Genomic DNA, 19,442 nt, shown 5'->3' with positions numbered 1-19,442 from the left:
ACAATGTTAACAACATATTACTCATCATTGTGCTACAAGAAAGAACTTGCAAGTGGGCAAGGAAGTCAAAGAAACAACTCTCCCAGTCCTCAAAGCACAAACACATCCAAATGCCAAAGCAGGTCAGGCTGTCCAGTTTACACCCAGGTATGAGTGGGTTCAGACAGACTGGGGAGAAGAGGGGAGAAGAGAGGAAAATAATTGTGCAGCTGTGCCTGCCAGCCCCACGCAGATTTCTTTCTTGGACTCATCAAGAACCCTTTAAAAAAGAAATACTGGGGGAACTTATCTATTTTTACAACTTGATATGTGCAATTACAGACAACATGTAGTATATGTAAATGGCAGCATATTATAAAAACTGTTGCAGACATTCCCCTTGGAATCCATCAGATCTATATTTAAATCCTAGCTCTGCCACTTTCTTGCTATGGCACCTTGCACAAGCTATTTAACTTCTCTACATCTTAGCAGGAACCTTACCTGATATTCACTGTGATATCCCTCAGCACCTTAAACTGTGCCGAAATATCCTGGTGAATTAATATTAACGTAGTAATAAATACTCTGGATGAATTATCTGCAAGCAGGTATAAGAATATCTAACCTATGGAGTTGTTATTAGTAATAAATGAGGTGATTATATAAAGCCCTTAGTATAACTCAGCCTAGGGTCTTCACTATTAAACAGTAAAGTTTTCTCCCCTTTATTCCCTAGCCAGGGCAAAAGTTCTAAAAGAAGGGCTTCCCTTTTTTTTTTTTTTTTAAACAAAAGAAGGGGTCAGTAATCTGCCTGCCAATGTAGAATACAAGACAGATCCCGATCCGGGAAAATCCCACATACTGTGGAGCAACCAAGCCCATGCACCACAACTACTGAGCCTGTGCTCTAGAGCCTGGGAGCCACAAGTACTGAGCCCACGTGCCACAACTACTGAAGCCTGCATGCCCTAGAGCCCATGCTCTGCAACAAGAGAAGCCACCGCATTGAGAAGCTACCGCACTGAGAAGCCTGCGCACCGCAGCTGAAGAGTAGACCCTGCTCTCCGCAACTGGAGGAAAGCAGCAACGAAGACCCAGCACAGCCTAAATAATAAATAAAATGACATACGAAAAAAGTTATAAAAGAAGAGTCATGGCAAGGATTAAGATAGGATAAGAATTGCAGAAGCCAAACAATGGAATACAGTGGCTAGCAGGGACTTAGCATAAAATCTAGAAATATTCAATCTTGGCTAATGAAATTATGTAATAGTGCCAGACCCTTACAGCAGATATATAGTAAGTGTTAGCTGATCCAGAAAATGCTATTTTGAGTCTGCAGGTATCTGTTACCACATCTGGTAAAAGCCTGGTAGAAGGGGGAAAGCAAAGGAAAGGAAAAAAAAGTATAAGAAAGAGTCATACCTTAAATATACCTGACTACATATTTAAAAACAAAATATAAATGATTTTTCACAAGGCCATTTGAGTCTCTAAAAACATACCATTAGCAAAAATACCATATTGATCCATACAATTGACAGCCCTTTTTAAGTAATAAGATCTGTGTAAGGAAACTGTTCGTAACTGCTGACAGAGTAAATAAGCTTGAAAGATTCAGTTCCAAAACTCGCCTCCTCCCATTACTCCAAAAAGACTAAGGTGGTCTTTGAGGTTATTTCATCTATAGTTTGTAAGCAAAGCAACCTACCTATAAGCACGGGAAAGGACTATTTTATCTTCAAACATTGGGGGTCAGAGAGTATATGCAATTAAGTCCAAAATCTAAAGGAAATTTATTTCCTTGACTGTGAGGAAGTGAAACTCAGAAGATAGTTCTAAGAAACCCAGGTCATTGTAACACTGTGAGCCTGAGAGAACTATACACATTTAGAGCCTAAATACAAGGAAAACGTATGTAGAACTGAAACAGCTTGTGGTTAAACCTCATCATAATGTGGTCTTCAACTTCCCATTTCACTTCCAGGCTCTGTGTTTTTAACCACTTGACCCACCTCCTCGTAAGCTGTATATAATAGAAATAGCACTGGACAACAGTCAAAAGCATGGGCTCTACACCAAGTTTCACTACTTACAAGGCATGCAAACCAGTCACTTAAACTCTGTACTCAGTATGATCTGAATGTTGGGCTAGACTCAGTGCTTTTTTCCACCAAGGCATTCCTTTGGAGAATAAATGTATTAGAAACCACGCAAACCCAGCTCCCCTACTGCTATAACCCAGATTAAAAACATGTGCATTGTTCTTATCTATCTCTTTCCTATAAAAGCAGTTACCAAATGGTGTTTAGTTTTCTTCAAATCACTTGAATCCCTCCTTTTTCTCCATTCCCATCATCCCTGTAAAGACTCCTTTCCCAGAATTGAACAGTCTTCTAACTGCTCTCTCTCCTTCCATTTCACACCACATGGCTGAAACAATTTTCCAAAAATACTAATTTACATATATAATTCCCTGCTCAAGGATTTTTCATTGTAAAGATAAACTGAAATCCTCTGCATGGGATTTAAGGTCCTCTCCAATTCATCTAACTCTCCAACTTTATTAATCTCATTGCTCTCCTAGATGAAACAAGACAGGCTCAGCTCCCTGTTCTCATTCCTTCAATGTTCCCCTCTCCACTTACCCAGTCTTCTCTCTTCTCCAAGGCCTAGATTATACTAAGGGTACAAATGTTCCCTTATCCACTCTCTCTAAACTTCTGTATATATCTCTATCCCTTTACCCCAAAAAGACTAATGCAGCCTTTGAGCCTACTTCACCTACAGTTTGCAACCAAAGCAACCTACCTACAAGCAGGGGGAAGGACTATTTTATCTTCAAAACTGTGGGTTGGAGAGCATATGTAACGTCATGGGTATTGAGACTTAATACCCATGACTTTGTATTACTAGTTTTCTTTTTATGCAAACATTCAATCTTCATAACTAATTATTAAGTTCTTGATGACTTTAATCTTTCTATACCTGAGGCCTAACTTTTCAGAGGGCTGCTGCTGCTGCTAAGTCGCTTCAGTCGTGTCCGACTCTGTGTGACCCCATAGACAGCAGCCCACCAGGCTCCCCCGTCCCTGGGATTTTCCAGGCAAGAGTACTGGAGTGGGGTCCCATTGCCTTCTCCATTTCAGAGGGCAGATACCCAATAAAATGTTTTTTGGTGAGGGTAACTACCTTGAACAAGTCATTTAAATATTCTGGGACACATTTTCCTCACCCAGAAAATGATGACAATATGTAAATTCCTTTTCCATTCTAAAATACTATGTGAGATTATACGTAATACTACACAGTCTGTTTTTCTTTTTTCTAAAAATGTGTGTCTCTGTGTTTGCATCCTATTTTAACCCAGAATATAAATTCCCAAGGAGCCAATTCTCCTAATACTTGTTTAGTTTATTTAGTAGGTAACATAACCTTGGCACCTCCTTAGAGCATCTTGTCCAAATTCCAGTACACAACACGTGTTCAGTAAAAGGAATTTATCATCTCAGCCAGGAAGCAAACATCAAGGAAAGTCTGCACAGATGACTTTTTTCAATCTTAATTTCCATAATGAACTAGAATACTACAAAAAATTACAAGTGTGACAGAAGGACCTTAACGTTAAAATGAGAGGTCACCTCGTGTCAAATAGCTAGAATTTACTTCAGGCAGCCAAAGAAGTTAGGGTGCAGCAAATCTTAAGTCTAACTCTCAAATTCTATTTTCAGAATTCTGAGGAGTCTGGGAAGTCTTTATCCCCAGTCAGTAAACAGGGACCAAGTATTCCTCATATTAGATAATCTTGCCCCTAGTACTAAGGGAAATTTTCAGAAAATGAAGAGTCTACACACTCAGCCAGGTGAGCTCCCAGTTCAATGATGAAAGCAAATACTCACAAAGGAACTCAAAAGAGCAGGAAAGTTTTTAAAAGAAATGAGAGCATACTATCTAAAATATTTTTGTTAGCATTATTACATGTTCCCATTATCTTGCCTCAGTTCCTCACATGGGACTATCTTCATGTAAATATCAAGACTGACTAGTTCTAAAGCCTCAGATGAATTCTTTTCCTTTGAAGTCAGTTATTAATGATTCAAAAGGCACTAGTAGACCACCTCATTTAAAATGACCTGACTTTTCAAAGAATGATTTTAGAACACAAAGATGATACTTTCAAAGCTGATGTGGCCTCCTCAATATACCTTTGGTATAGCTAAGGTACAAGGTTTATAAAGAATTCTAAGCCAGGTTTGGAATGACAGGAGGAAACAGAACCTCTTTAAATCTGTATGCATATCCCTTTTCCCCCATTTCTGTTCCTCAGTCCTATTCTATGATATCTATTAACTCCCGCTATCTACCCTGTTTCTTTGCTCTTTCTCCTGACATCCGCATTCCTCTTCCCTTTTAACCTAAGAACTGTTGGGGGAACCACAGGTAGGAATCTGGTGCTAGGAGTTAGGGCTCTTACACTCTTCCCTGTTAAGTCTCCAGATAAAGTCAATGGTGACAAGAAATTTTCTCTTCCATGGTTTTCCCCACCACCCCAGATCTCCCTTATCAAGACTAGAGAAGAGACATGAGAGGGTGGCAGGAAATGATAGTGGGGGAATCATTTACTCAAAGATTGTAAGCTCATTAAAATCAATCAATTACATGTATTACAGCTACTGACGGCAAGAGTTTTCATCTCAGGCTCATTTTCCTAAGGTGAGGTTGTATGCCCTAAAACACTCACACACTCCCCCACAACCTTCCCCAATATACTAAATGTCTGCTGAGAAATAAGAACATTTTATCAAAAATCGGAGCTAAAGATAACTACAAAAAGAAAATCTGTTGTAAAGTTCAGAAGTGCATTTTAGAATTATAAATAGAGTTGGAATTATTCACTTCAAAAAGGTCTGTGATAATGTTCTACAAGAACCCCAACAGGAAATCAAGACCTGACCTATTAAATTTAACCCCAGTTTAAGCAATGACCATTAAATACAAGATTAAGCAATAACCATTTAACACAATAACCATTAAACATAAGTTTAAAGAATAACCATTGGTGATATATGACTTATTTTATCTATAAAATTGCAATTTCATTATAGTTCAACTTAACATTTAATTTCTTCCTGGCAGGGGAGGGAAGGGCTTTGGTGAGGCCTAAACAATGTTATGTTGGTACTACACATTCCAGAATTAAAAGCTTAAGAATATTTTGCCGAGATACAATCTGGTCTCATCGATAAAAGTGGTGCTGTTAAAAGTATATGTACATATACACACAAATGTGTACATTTATTAGGCCTTCTTTTTCAGAGACCAAAGAATTCCTGTTTCTCAGCAGTATTTATTAAGTGAACAGATAGGCTGCTTTTTCTCACCACCAATGTAAATCTCCAGGGAAGGTGTCAAGGCCTTGATGACAATAGCAGAATTTGATAGCTAGTGAAATGAGTCTGGCCACAGAAGTACACTGCCTCAAATGCCATCAGGATCAATTCCCAGGAGTTTCCTCATTGGGATGATATCACCAATCAATTTTCATTTCATTTCTCAGGAATGTTTGCTCTCATCTCCTATAGGAAGTCAGTCTTGAATGCACTCAACATTTATGTACATTTTTATATAATTTACAGTGCTGGATGTTTCTTTATAAGCTTTTTCATAAAGGCCACACAATATTGCTCATAATTACACAGCTCACCAACTCAGAGGACTGTTTTTATTGTTTTATTCATTAATTAACCATTTAGTCACTAAATAGTGACTAATAGTGACTAAATGCCTAATATATTTATGTTACTGTGGCAAGTAAATATGAGGGATACAAAGATAAAAGAAACTACTTATCTGCTTTCAAGGAGCTCACAGTATAAAAGAGGCAAGCCAAGGGCATAAATAAACTAAAATACAAAAATACACAACTACGACCAGATCAGCATCAATAAAATGATAGGCAGCTTCAGAAATAGGAAAGATCACAGCTTGCAGGAGGAGAAAAATCAGGAAAGTTTTCATGGAAGATAGGGTTTAAACTGGGACTTTGATGGTAGGACTATTTCACAAGACAAGTGGGGAGGGCAGTGGAGGAAACAGGCTTAAAGATCAGGTGATTAAATGAACTAGATCTACATGTAAATAATTCTGAAAAACAGCACTGAGAGACAGGGTTGCAAAAAATACCTGCAGTATGATTCTGATTTTTATTTATGATTTCAAAATAAAACTATATGTTGCTTGTGCCTACATTACACATTTTTTTTAAAGTATAAAACATAAAATGCAATGATACATACCAATTTAGGCCAGTATTCATTTCCCAGGAAAAAGGGGATAAGGATGCAGAGTAGGACTTTGGCTATATCTAATACTTAACAGTTTATATCTTAAAGACAGCGAGAAATCTAAAATAAACCTGACGAAATGTTAATATCCACTAAATCTGGGTTGTGGGCTCAAAATTATGTTAGGGTTTTTCCCCCTGAACTTTCCAAAATATTTAAAATATCTTATTATTCAAAGTGTTTAAATTAAGAAAGGGCCCGGAGACTGGAAGAATAGGGGAGTCATTAACACAAGAGTAATCAGGAGCTGGTTTAGGTTCCCCTAAACTTCCAGAGAACAACTGACAAGCTCCGTTTTAGACTGAAGAGGATCCTTTATATCCCTCACCCAGTGTGCAAAAAAGCACTGAGAGCAAAGTGAGGGGCGGGGCGGGGAGGGGGGGGAGTGGGCGGAGGCTGACAAATATGGACAAGAAAGAAGTATTTATTGCCATCCTAGATCAGATAAATGAAGGGAGTGAGAACCACCTTCCCACGTAACTTAAATGCCTGCGTAACCAAGTCATCTCCCCTAAAACAAAGCCAAGGAAACTTCCAGTTACATAGGAATTCAGATAAAGACTCACTATGAGTAGCTATTCTGTGCCTCCTCTCTCTCCACCCCTCCCCCAAACACTCACAAACAAAAACAAAATGTACCCTTGCCCACTTGAGAAAGAATTAAGAATTGGCAGCTCTGCTGAAGTGGACAGTCTCCAATCCAAGGCCTTTCTCTAGAGATGTTGACAGAGCCCAGAGGAAGGAGTAAGGAATTCATAAATCAGTTTTGATGAAGGCTTGTCAATGGAAGATATCCATCCTTCCACATCCCCCTCATGTTCCAGCTTTCCCCAGGGGAACCTAAGGACCGCTAAGATGTCCTCTATCCTATTCTGTTCTTCTCCAGCAAAAAAAAGACTTAAAACACAAAATCCAAATTCTTACATTGCACTTTAAACCCAAACAATTTACCTTCACAAAAACCCAATGACTTTAAAAACATGGGGAAGAAAGAGGTAGAATCCAATAATAATGACAAATCTTTTTTTTTTAGATATACTTTTTGCTGGTACCCAATTTATCATAACATTTCTTTTACCAAAGTTTCATTGATACAGCTTAAAACTAAGTTTAAAAGAAAACTAGAAGGGAACTTAGTAGGAGAGAGAAATACATCTGCACCCACAATAAAACAAATACCTTGACATCCCTCCACATCTGAATCACTTGAATCACTGAAGAATTCTAACATCCTAGTCACTCCACTCCAGGGCGTCCAACTGCCCCAGGCCAAAGCTCCAAATCCCCATGGCACTCTTAGGGCAGATATTCCTCAGTCAGACCCGGGAAGACACCACTGCTCACTCTCGACTAGAATAAAGGACGATGAAATGAAATGAAAGAAGTCCTTCTGTCTTCAAGCACAATGCAGCATGGCAGAATGGAACAAACACTGCAACAGGACTTGTGAGGGAATTAGAGAGGTGAGCTAATATTTATTAATCACCCACTACATTACAGCCATGAATACTGAATTTCAGACTAAGCCATCACTTCACTACTTCTGTGATCCGGAGTACATCTCAGGTATTCCATCTGAAAATCAATGAGGGAAACTAAGAAAGGGGAACAGTCCCTCTTGTTCTCTGATTCTATTTCTACAAACATGATCACTCAACAAAAAATGTATTAGTAAGTTATTTCAAAAGTCTTTTGCTCTGTTCCTCTCCAATCTACTCTCTCTATACCACTGACAAAATAATCTTTCTAGAACATGAAACTTTATCACTCATGGTTTAAAAACCCTTAAATGGCTTATCATTTCATGCAGCACAAGATAAAACTGTCCATGATCAGCCTTACCTACTTCTCCAGCCTCATCCCTGACCTCCAACCCTGTCCTCCAACTATAATATTAATAACTACTTAAAAGTTACCTGAAGAAGTCTGGCTGTTTCGTTCCTTTAAGCATTTATTCATGCTGTTTTCTCAGCCTTGGGTGTACTTCTCTTTCTAATCTGTAGGGTACATCCTTAACTCATCTTTCAAGACTCAGCTCAAATATCATCTCCTCTGGGAGGCACTTTCCAACCCTCTGAACGTCCAAGGCAGAACTGCCCCCTACATACCTTTATCACAACATCAATCACACTTCACTTCATCTATATATTGACACATCTATCTTCCACTAGACCCATAAACTCCCTGTAGGCAGAGACCTTGTCTGACTTATCTGTTTCCTCAGTGCCTAAGACAGTGCTCACAAGGTAAGACACATTCAAAGGACTGATGGAATAGGGAAGACAGGAATGGAAAAGATGAAAGGAGAAGAAAAAACTCGATTAAGATGGCCTGAAGAATAGAGAATAGTAGTGCTTATCAGTACCACAATCTGTGGCCTTCTGCTCTTTTCCTAAACTCTAGTCTTCAGAGAGCTTATTCATTTTCTTGGCTACAGCTATCACAGCAATGTTAAGGAACTCCAAAACCACACTTTCAAGCATTATTTACCCCTACCTCTCCACCGGCTAAGGCTCATCTCTAACAACTCGAACAGCTTTCATTTGGACATTTCATTGCCACTTTTTAAGTCCAAAACATTTCCAATTGAGCTCATCATATTTCCCCAAGAAATGAGGAAACCTCCCCAACTTCTTTACCCTGGTCAATGTCTCAGAAAGCCAGGCTTAAAACGCTGTAGTCATGTTTGATCGATCACTCTCCTTCATCTTCCACATCCAGTCCTCACTGATTTCAATTTTCCCTTCACAATCTTTTTTTCACTCTTTCCCCTCCACAACCCTAGCTCAGATCTCATCACCTCATACACCCCAGGTGCTCACCTCCTTTCCCTCCAAGCCAAATCTATTTCCTGTTATCATCATATTATGATCCTATAAAAAATTCTCAGTGGTTAGCTGTTTTCCATTATTTAAAATCTAAACTTATAAGCCTGACTTTTAAGACCCTCTATAAACACAGCTCCAAACCAACCTAACCATCTTTCTTTTATGACTATTCACTGCAACTCAGGTCAGTCTCATTACCACCCCAAGAACACCCCAAGTACATTCCTGTTTCCAAGTTTTTGCTTGATCTCTCCAAGCTCCAAAATGAAATGATTTGTTATTTGCTTCATCTTCATTTCCTGCACCTAATACAATTTTCTAAAGATCTGGAGTAAACTACAATTCCTCTGTGAAATCACTCATAATTACCTGAGTATTCTTCTCCCCAAATACTTATGGTTTGAGATCTGTATTATGCAATTGGTAATATACTTTCACATTTTAAAATTTTCTCTGGCATAAAGAGTCTCAGTAGGTATTCACCTCTTCCTATTCCCCTTACTCCCAACTGGACTGTAAATTCCTCAAAGGCACAAAACTGTCATTTTTCCTGATCCTTCATACCACCTAATAGAACCAAATTCACAGCAAGTCACAAAAAATAATAGTTTCGTGGTCTCTCCTAAGCAAAACTGTTTCTTATAGTCTAAGGTGTAAGACATAATTCTAAAACACACAGTTACAAATAATCCTGAACTAAACTGCATAAATGAAAATGCCTGATTTTTCCACCCCTGAATTTTAGCTCAGAAATACAATCTCCTGACTTCAGTGGTAAATAATAATCCTGTGCCCGTGACATCACAAGCACATAGTTTGGTAATGATTATGAGAAGGCTGGGGTAGGCAAGGATGAAGGAAAACAAGTCAAATCAAAGAACAAAGATGGAAGAACAGCTATGTGATTTTTTTTTTTTTTTTGGTTTACTTCTTAAGCGTGGACACGTCACCTTCCTTTTTCTCTTTTTTTCTTAAATTGGCCATATTTTCAACAAGTTTACTTCAGGAGGAAAAAATCTAATAGATTTTCAAAGGAGCTAATACCTGCAGAGCCTATACAAAGCTCAAATCCTTTGAAAAGGCCAGCTTAATCTTCAACAATGCAGTCTGATGCAACAGGACTCCTCCAGATATTGTGAGTAAATACTTATTCAGAATGCAACATAGGCATCTTCTACCAATCGCTCTTAGGAATAAAGCAGACAGCTGAGAGGCCACATTGGACCCACACAGATATTTGAAAAGAAATCGGTCTTCATTAACAGACTCAGTGTAGCCCAGTCTTAATTATCCTCATATGGACTGTTCATTTTATGGATTTGAGGCAAAATTTTTAATTCAAGATTGATGGTTCTTGACTATCAATATATTTTCTTATCAGGTAATTCAGGTTTAGAAATAGAAATGCAAATTCATTCCATCAGTATGATCCCCAAACACTAAAATAAGTATGATTTTTAAAACAAGAAATTTCTTAAGCTCTGAATTACCTAAACTAGTGCTCCCTACAATAGCAGAGATAACTCAAAGTCAAATGCACTTGAAACACAACACTGTCCTTACCATAAGCTTGAAGAGAATCCAACCATAGATGCACGACTGCCTCACAGGCTGGTACAATGTGAGACAATAACAAGCAGAGTTCAAAAGAGTGAGTAAGGTGTGTGAATACAAAGACTTCTACAAGGAATCTTACATCTCCTGGCTGGTCTCTTTAGGCCTGGATATTCCAGAAAAGAAGGAGTCACAGTGTATTGGCACTTGCCTCCTTGTCCCTGAGTTCCTGGACCAGAGGGCTCACTACTTCTCACTAAATCCATCCTTTGTTCAAGGACCTACAATGACTCTATTGACCCTTTCATCAACACCCAACAGAGTCTGGCCTCTGAGTCCCCACCACCCTCTCGCCTGCTCTACCCATGACTTGAGCAACCCACATTTTCTCTAGTCATTCTTATTTATTCTCCCCACAAACACAACTTAGTCATTCATACCATAACTGCACACTGTACATTCTATACTTTCTGCCCAGAAGATCTATTTCCTTTTACTCCCAACACAAAATAACTATTTCACTTACTTGCTCACAAATATTATATAAATAAAGATGGAGAAGTAAACTGTCCAAGGTCACAGCAGAGCCACGATTTGAACCAAGATCCACATAACTCCATACACCATGCATCATTATGACTCTAATCCATAACCTGCCAAGTCCATTTCAAATTGTCCTGATTCAAATCTTCTCTAATTTACCTCATTCGTCTTCACGTATCTCATTTGTAGCACATTAAGCGTGGTTTTGTTTACATGCTTTTTCCTAAATGTTAAATCTTATAATAACAGTCTGCTTTCTCATTTATGTACTGCCTTCCCCAACATCACCCTGCTCCCAAGGGCAAGAACATCTGTTTTTTACATCTTTCGTATCTCCCCAAAGCCTGTCACTGGAGCTTGGAGACTGTCTTATCCACAGGAGTGTTCAATCATTATTCAGTAAGGATTTATTACTTTAAAAAAAATCAACTTCCTTCTTCTATCATACTGAAAAATCAACTAATTTCAGGCATTCATGAAAAAACTGTTCTGCACCTATATTCTAGTTACACCATCTATATTCTAGTTACATAGATTTTAATTATCTCACTTATCAGGGGCTGCTGAGTGGATTCCAGGCTGCCATTCCACAGCTCCTAAACTTGCATAGGAAAGATACTGCTGAAGTCACACTTCAAAGCATTGTTTCAGGATTTTTTCCCTGATGGGATGAGTGTCTGGGGTAAGGAGAAAAAGTGCTCCCTTACAATGTCCTCTTCCAGCATACTTAGCATGCTTGAGACATTCAGGAGCTCTAAAACTTTAACAAATGGCCCCATAACAATCTGAAAACTTATTTTTAATACTGACTTATTCCATCATAATTCACTTAGTAACATATATTGAAACTCAAAATTCCAAACAAAGCCTCTGAGAACTGAAAACAGTGATGGGCTATTGGGTTGCCCTACACTTATAGGATTTTATTCACCCCTTCAATCTCCACCCCTAACCCCAACCCTGGGAATAATACAGGTAGTTCAACTAGGGCAAGTTGCTAAAAACAGATATAAGCTGAATTTGCCAGATATCATCACTAATAATGGCACCAACTAACTCACAAATTAAAACAATTATTGGTAGTCAACAGACTCTGGAACAGTGTGTGTAATTTTGAAAAATTAGATATTACCCTCCAAATTAAATCATTTTCAATAGGAGCCCCAAAGAAAGAGATTAAGGGAAAAAAGCATCAGGAAAATTTCCAAGTTACTGGCAACATAACTACATCAAAATCCAACCAATAATTAACATCCATTACTGGTCAGCCTGCGTTATACAAGTCAGTATACAGACCTTTCTTTGGCAAAGGTTTACTTTTTTTTCACAAGGAAGTCTTTGGCATTAAATGAAAGGGATAAGTCAAAGTAGGCAAAAACAACAACAAAAATGACAGCAGTTTGAAAACTATTTTCCTTCTTTCCTTCCTGCTTCAACGCATACTGTCCAAAGTGGGTATCTGTTCAATTCTAAATTATTCATTCAAGTTAATGGATGATTATCGGTAGAAAGGTACTGATAATCCAAAACGGAAAAAATCGAAAAATAATCTATTTCAGTTTTGGAAAATCTTTTCAGTACGTTTAACTTCTCAATTACTCCTGGCATGACCTAATATGTGTATTCATTTGTAATCTCTAAGTACAAAGTAACTGGCCACCAACTTAGGGAGGTGCTCTGAGGCATGCCGAGTAGCTAGTGGAAATTAGAACAGACTGGTATTCGGCTTCCCCGTGAACAACATCAATTTATTTTACAGTCCTGTCCAGCCTTCAAAATATCAATAGACTAGCACAGCAGGTTGGTTATTAACCTTTAAAAGAAAGGCTGGGGAAAACAATGAGGACAAAGAGTATAATTGTTTGCCCATAATGTATTCATTTGTAAATTATGCACAGCAAATGTTTAATTACAAGTCTGATTCTCCCTAGCCACCCAGCATAAGTCCCTACTGTCTTCTCCATCAAGAATGCAACCTCATTTATTAGGAAGGAAATTTTCTCTCTTTTAAAGTTAAGTAGTATAGAAAATGTTTTTAAAAGATTTAAGACTAGCTACCCTTATGGACCCACCTTCCTACTACTTCTTCCCTGTCCTTTTTCACTTGAGAAATAGGTTGAAAGACAAAGGTTTCCAGCGTCCTCTAACATCTAAATATACAGTACGATGTCAAAGACTAAACAATTACCCGTTTCTGATTTTATAGAAAGTATTTTATACATATATGAATTACAAGTCAACTAATTTTTGCCTTTGCATTCACGAAAACTCCCTGAAGAGTTGGGGAGAATCTCTTATATAAAATCTATTTTAGTTTAATTTTTATATTTATTGTGCCCAGAGAAGCCACCTAGGTTCCAGAGACTAAACACAGAGGGAGAGAAGGGTGAGAAAAAGAGAGAGGAAGAGAGACAGAGAGGGGGAGAGAGACTCAGAGCGCTGGTCCTTGTGAGCTGACAAGCTAAAAATACGCCGGCCCAGTAAACAAATCCCATTCCATCCCGACCGCAGCCACACCGTTAACCTAGTAATTATGAGAAGAGGAGTGAGATCACACAGCCCCCGGCTTACTCATCATCAGCTTCTAAAGTTTCCATCGGCTCATGGCAACTTTTTTTTTTCCCCCAAGTTCATAAGCCTGCCATAGAATCAATCTATCTCTCTATCACTCTCTTTCTCATATACACACTTCTTTTTCGCTCCCTTCCTCCATTACTGGACGCACCTCAGTTTAACTATCGATATGGCAGAACAGTTTGGTTTCTGCTCATTTTGAGACTTTAAAATGAACTTTATCGTACTATGAGAGTAGTAGCCGGCACTCCTAGCCATCTTAAAATTCCACCATCCCTCCCCGAAAGTCTAGCTGACAAGGAGAACCGTCCAAACTGCCCAGCACAGCTAAGGGAGGCCACGAACGGGGAAGGGGGGCTAGGAAGGTGGGACTCAGGTGAAAGGGAGGAGTAACGGGAGAAAGGTTGGGACCAAGCAAGGAACAGTCAGGGAGAGGAGGGGGTGCCGAGAGGACACGGCTCCGGGTGAAATACAATCAGAAAGGAGAAGAGGGACAGTGGCGATCAGAGGGTCAGAGTTTGGGAGTCTGAAGAGGCGGGAGGGGCGGGAACAGACGGGGGAGGGTGACAATGCGGGGGCTCCGTTACCCTCGCGGCTCCTGGGGCAAGGCCCTAGGCCGGGGCGGAGCGCGGGGCCCGGCTGCCTCTCCTCATTCCTCGGCTGTGACCCAGGGGTCCGGCCGGCCCCTCCCCCGTCGACGATGGAGGCGGAGGCGTTGGCTGAGACTGAGACCGCGGCTGCTGCTCCGCACAGGATCAGGAGCTGGAGCCAGACAGGACTGATCTGGACTGGCTTCCCCAGTGGCTTTTTGCCTGCTCCACACTCGGTCGCCACTCGGACTCCGGGCTGCTGGTTCAGGATCGGTGGTTTTCGGCCGTCCGGCCGGAAACAAGCGCCAGTTTCCGGCCGGAGCTGGTTGGCGGTGACACCCAAGCGGCCCCGAGCCTCCTCCCGCCCCGCCCCGCCCGGCCCGGCCCGGCCCGGCCCCGCCCCGTAACAGCCCCGCCCTGAGCGCCGCTCCCCAGGCTACGACCAGTTTGGCGGTTGCCCCGCTCCTGAACCCGTGTTTTCCTGGCGGGTGTTCCTAAAGTCCCTGGTCTGGAGAGTTCTTGAGCCGGAGCTAGATGGGTACTGGGTGGACTCTTGAAACTTTGAGGTGTAGTGAGTTGGACACAGCCCTTTGGGAAGAAGCAGAAAGAGGCGGGCTAGTTGTAGAAAGGTGAGAGAGATGAAAATTCTCAGAGAACCAGATGACTAAAATTCTAGTTACCCTACACGATCATTCTGGACTGAACGGAGGAAAATTAACAACGCTTCTTCCAGATCAGTCTCCACCCAGTTATGCACTCTCTCCTTCACTCCTGTAGTGAACATGCTTTTCTCTATAAACACTCAATATTTGTTTACTTGCATAACAATTATACCCTCTTGACATATCTACTTTAGATAGCGCAATCAAAACAAGTTATGTTGTGCTTTTTTGGTAACGCCTTTTAACAACAACTATGCTATCGCATAGTTCAATTCACAAATATTGAGTCCCTACTGTGTACCGTGTGGGCTTCCCTGGTGGCTTAGTGGGTAAAGCGTCTGCCTCCAATGCGGGAGACCCAGGTTCGATCCCTGGGTCGGGAAGATCCCCTGGAGCGGGAAATGGCAACTCAATACTCTTGCCTGGAAAATCCCATGGACTGAGAAGCCTGGTGGGGCCGCAGAGTCGGACACGACTGAGCGACTTCACTTCACTTCACTGTGTACAACGCATTGTGCTCATTGATATTGGGATCACAAAAATGTACAAGACATAATTCCAGGCATCAAGGGCCTTACACTTTAGTAAAACACATAAAGTGAAAGTGTTAGTTGCTCAGTGATGTCCAGCTCTTTGCAATGCCAGGGGCTGGCTCACCAGGTCCCTCTGTCCATTCCCTCCTCCAGGGCAATCTTCTCCACCCAGGGATCGAACCGTGTTGCAGGCAGATTCTTTACCATCTGAGCCACCAGAGAAGCCCATATTACATAAAGCAGAACTCGGGTTAAGTGCTGTGTGAGGTAGGAGGACCTGTGGCTATGAGAACATAAGCCTTGCCTAGCACAGAGCAGACTTTTCATATTTGTTGATTGAATAAAATATTAGATAAACGTTGACTGTTTTAAGTAAGAAGAGCTGTTTAATAACAACCTCTTTATGACAAACACAAAATAGGGCCACCCCCTGCTATAATCTGACCAAAGAAATGCTGAATTTTAATTCAGATTCCTAACATTGTGGCAACTGGTTTGCATTTTCAAAATGCTGTGCCCATTTCAGTTCAGTTCAGTTCAGTCGCTCAGTCGTGTCCGACTCTTTGCGACCCCATGAATCGCAGCACACCAGGCCTCCCTGTCCATCACCATCTCCCGGAGTTCTCTCAAACTCACGTCCATCAAGTCAATGATGCCATCCAGCCATCTCATCCTCTGTTGTCCCCTTTTCCTCCTGCCCCCAATCCCTCCCAGCATCAGAGTCTTTTCCAATGAGTCAACTCTTCGCATGAGGTGGCCAAAGTACTGGGGTTTCAGCTTTAGCATCATTCCTTCCAAAGAACACCCAGGACTGATCTCCTTTAGAATGGACTTTAGGCCTATTTAAAAACAAACAGTCGACTTTTCTATCCCCTGACTACTTTCTGAGGTTCTCAGATTCTAAAGGGAAGGAGAGGAGCATAGACACTTGAGAATTATCCAACTCAAGGCCAGAAAATTGACACTTGAAACAGGAAACTTCCTAGACAGCTATATCTCCTGGTAATACCCTGGGTTTAGAGTTGAAGATTTTGAGCCTGGGACCAAACTAAGGTCCCAGCCACACCCTTTGCCAGCTAGATCTGAAGTAGGAGGAAAGGTCCACAGATGAGGAGTCTCAAAAATCTAAAGCTGTCTTGTTTCACTAAGGCCCTCCCAGGACCATGTTATGCCCATCTGTTAACTACGTCTTTCTAGTCTTGACTCCACTACCAGACTTATTAGGACCAGGTATGAGGTTCAAAGGCACGCTCCACCCTCAGTACAAGGCCGAATTTTACTTTTGGCAGTGACTATGAAAAGTTTCCAAACTTGAAAGCTGGGCCAAGTTGCTGGTCAAACTCATTTAAGTGACCATACTTTACAGGCTTGTCTGGAAATTTAGGGGCCAGGAAGTGATGGAGTTGCAGTTGCTTTGTGCCTGTTTCTTGCTCTGACCATCCATCACTCACTGTTGTTTGTGCAGTTGCTCAATGGACTTCTTGTTTTGGGTTAGCCCAGGCTGTGTGGGTAGCAGAGTGGTCAGCTGGGCTGGGAGCCAGGCCACCTGGGTTCTGGTCCCAGCTCAGCCAGCCCCTGATCCGTTAAGTGACTCCCTATTCCTACGTGTCAGTTTCTCTGCCTAGGATCAGGGGACCTCTTTTGTAGTGATGCGTGGTCACTCAGGCTGTCACTATGCTAAACTCTCCGAAGCAGCTGTCCCGTGTCATTGTCAGCAGCCAGAACACAGGTGGTTATTATTTCTGACAGAATAGTAAGGAAAGAAAGTTAAAAAAAAGCAGAGAAGGCCCTACCTGTGTACCCAGGGCCACACACCCTTATCTGCCATTCAGTACAAAGTTCTTCTCCTCCCTAAAGGCTTGTTTCTGTTTACTCATTTTAATGATTCTAAGGGCTGCTCCGAGGAGTTCCCAGAGCTTTCACTTCACTTTATGCAGGAACAGAAAAAAAGAGCTTTGCCTTTTCTGCAGAGGAACTAAAAGGAGAGATTATTTCAACACTGGGGCTAATGGATAGACTAGAGGGAAGTGTTCAGAGAAAGCTATTTTGCAGCTAACCAGGAAAAAAAAAAAAACAGCAATTGTTTGCATTTATATGGTTTTGTGGTAGAAAAGAAAACCAAACCAAAATAACTTCCTTTTCACTACTATCACTATAATTTAGCCAGTGGTTATGTGGAGTTTTAAAAACTATATATTGTTTGTGCCTGGGAACCTCAGAGGACTAACTCAGAATTCTTGGGACTGAGGACCATGAATCTATATTTTTTCAAAATATCCACGGTTCTTATAAAGTGAAATGTTTTCCTACCCTGCAGTGACTGTTGGTTTAGTCACTAAATCGTGTCCAACTCTTGTGACCCCATGGAGTATAGCCCACCATGCTCCTCTGTCCATGGGATTTCCCAGGCAAGAATACTGGAGTAGGTTGCCATTTCCTTCGCCAGGGGATCTTCCCAAACTAGGTGTCAAACCCATGTGTACCTGCATTGCAGGCAGATTCTTTACCACTGAGCCACCAGGGAAACAAATGACCGAGCAATTCCACTCCTAGATATTTACCTAATAGAAATGAAAACATGTTCACAAAAAGCTTTTATGTAAATATTCATAATAGCATTATTCGTAACAGGTCCAAACTGGAAACATTTCAGATGTCTACCAATGGAAAAATGACAAATACACTAGTCAAAAAATGGAATACAGTCTTTAAAAATGAACCCCATTTAAACACAACCAAATGGATAAATCTCAAAATCATTTGTTGAGGAAAAAGAAGCCATTTATATGAAATTCAGAGCTATAGTTGCATATTGGTGAAGGTAGGGATTGAATAGAAAGGGGGCACAAGGGAAATTTTTGAGGTGATAGACATGTTCTGTATCTTGACAGTGATAGCTGTTACACATGTATGTCAAATTGTGTACTGAAGATCTGCACATTTCATAGTGTGAACCTTACCTCAATTTAAAAAAATAGAAAAAAATCTTGGGTTCCTTCATAACACTTAATTAAATTATAAATTTACATTTTTTCCATCCATTAGATTGCAAATGTTTACCGTTTTTTAATTATAGTACCTGGCATACTGCTTTACCCATGGCAGTCATTCATTAGATATCTAGTTGAGTGAATGAATGAATGAAGAAACTGACAGCTGAGACCCATTGCTTTGGTAGCAAATATCAGACTCTATTTATACCAGGGTCACATCTAGACTTAGAATAACTTTTATATATATATACATACATACATATATATAACTGGGTCTATTTCCAGGCCTTCTATCTGCTTGCATACCTTTGTTAGATTATGCTTCCTAAAATGTTTCATTGCTATTTTCCTTTCTTTTCAAAAGCTGTAGCAGCATGTTGGCCACTTAACCAGTGTCCATTCCCCTTCTCTCTCTTTGCTTATAGAATCCTGATCACGTTTAAGTAGCCATCCTTCTCAGTGTGGCCATGGGCTTCAGAGAGATTGGCTCCAGTGGAGCGTGGGGACTGAGTGGGAGGGAGATGGGTGAAACACTGATGGATCTAAACCAATCACGGGGTTCCATTGCCCTTGCCAGTGCCTGGCTTAGGAATATGATAAAAGTCTCTCCAATGTGAGATCTGAGGAAGTCGACTAGACTTCCTTGCTCTTACAAAGAGACAAAGAGAAATAAGAAATGATTCTCTTCTGCTGCTGAGTGTGGCTGGATTTGGAACTGCTGTTCTGTTTGGAGGACAAGGTGACATACTAAGGATGGCAGAGCAAAAAAATGCAAAGAATCTGGGTCTTGGGTGAACTGCTGAATTAGCCAACCCTCAGCCATCCTCCTTGAAATTCTT

General features: G+C 40.7%; 1 protein-coding gene and 1 non-coding gene across 2 annotated transcripts in view; one reads left to right on the top strand and one right to left on the bottom strand.

The window, feature by feature from the left end:
* Positions 1–14,718, bottom strand: part of OTUD7B (OTU deubiquitinase 7B) — a 59,096-nt gene extending 44,378 nt beyond the window's left edge. The window contains exon 1 of the mRNA XM_055584477.1: positions 14,413–14,718. The gene's annotated coding sequence lies outside the window, so the exon portion shown is untranslated. The remainder of the gene's footprint in view (positions 1–14,412) is intronic.
* Positions 14,719–15,388: 670 nt separating this feature from the next.
* On the top strand, positions 15,389–15,460 carry TRNAW-CCA (transfer RNA tryptophan (anticodon CCA)). The gene has a single exon. It is a non-coding gene; the product is annotated as a tRNA-Trp (tRNA).
* Positions 15,461–19,442: the final 3,982 nt, after the last annotated feature.

Source organism: Bubalus kerabau, chromosome 6, assembly GCF_029407905.1.
Source record: "Bubalus kerabau isolate K-KA32 ecotype Philippines breed swamp buffalo chromosome 6, PCC_UOA_SB_1v2, whole genome shotgun sequence".
NCBI classification, from domain to species: domain Eukaryota; kingdom Metazoa; phylum Chordata; class Mammalia; order Artiodactyla; family Bovidae; genus Bubalus; species Bubalus kerabau.
This window is presented reverse-complemented; position numbering and strand designations above follow the sequence as displayed.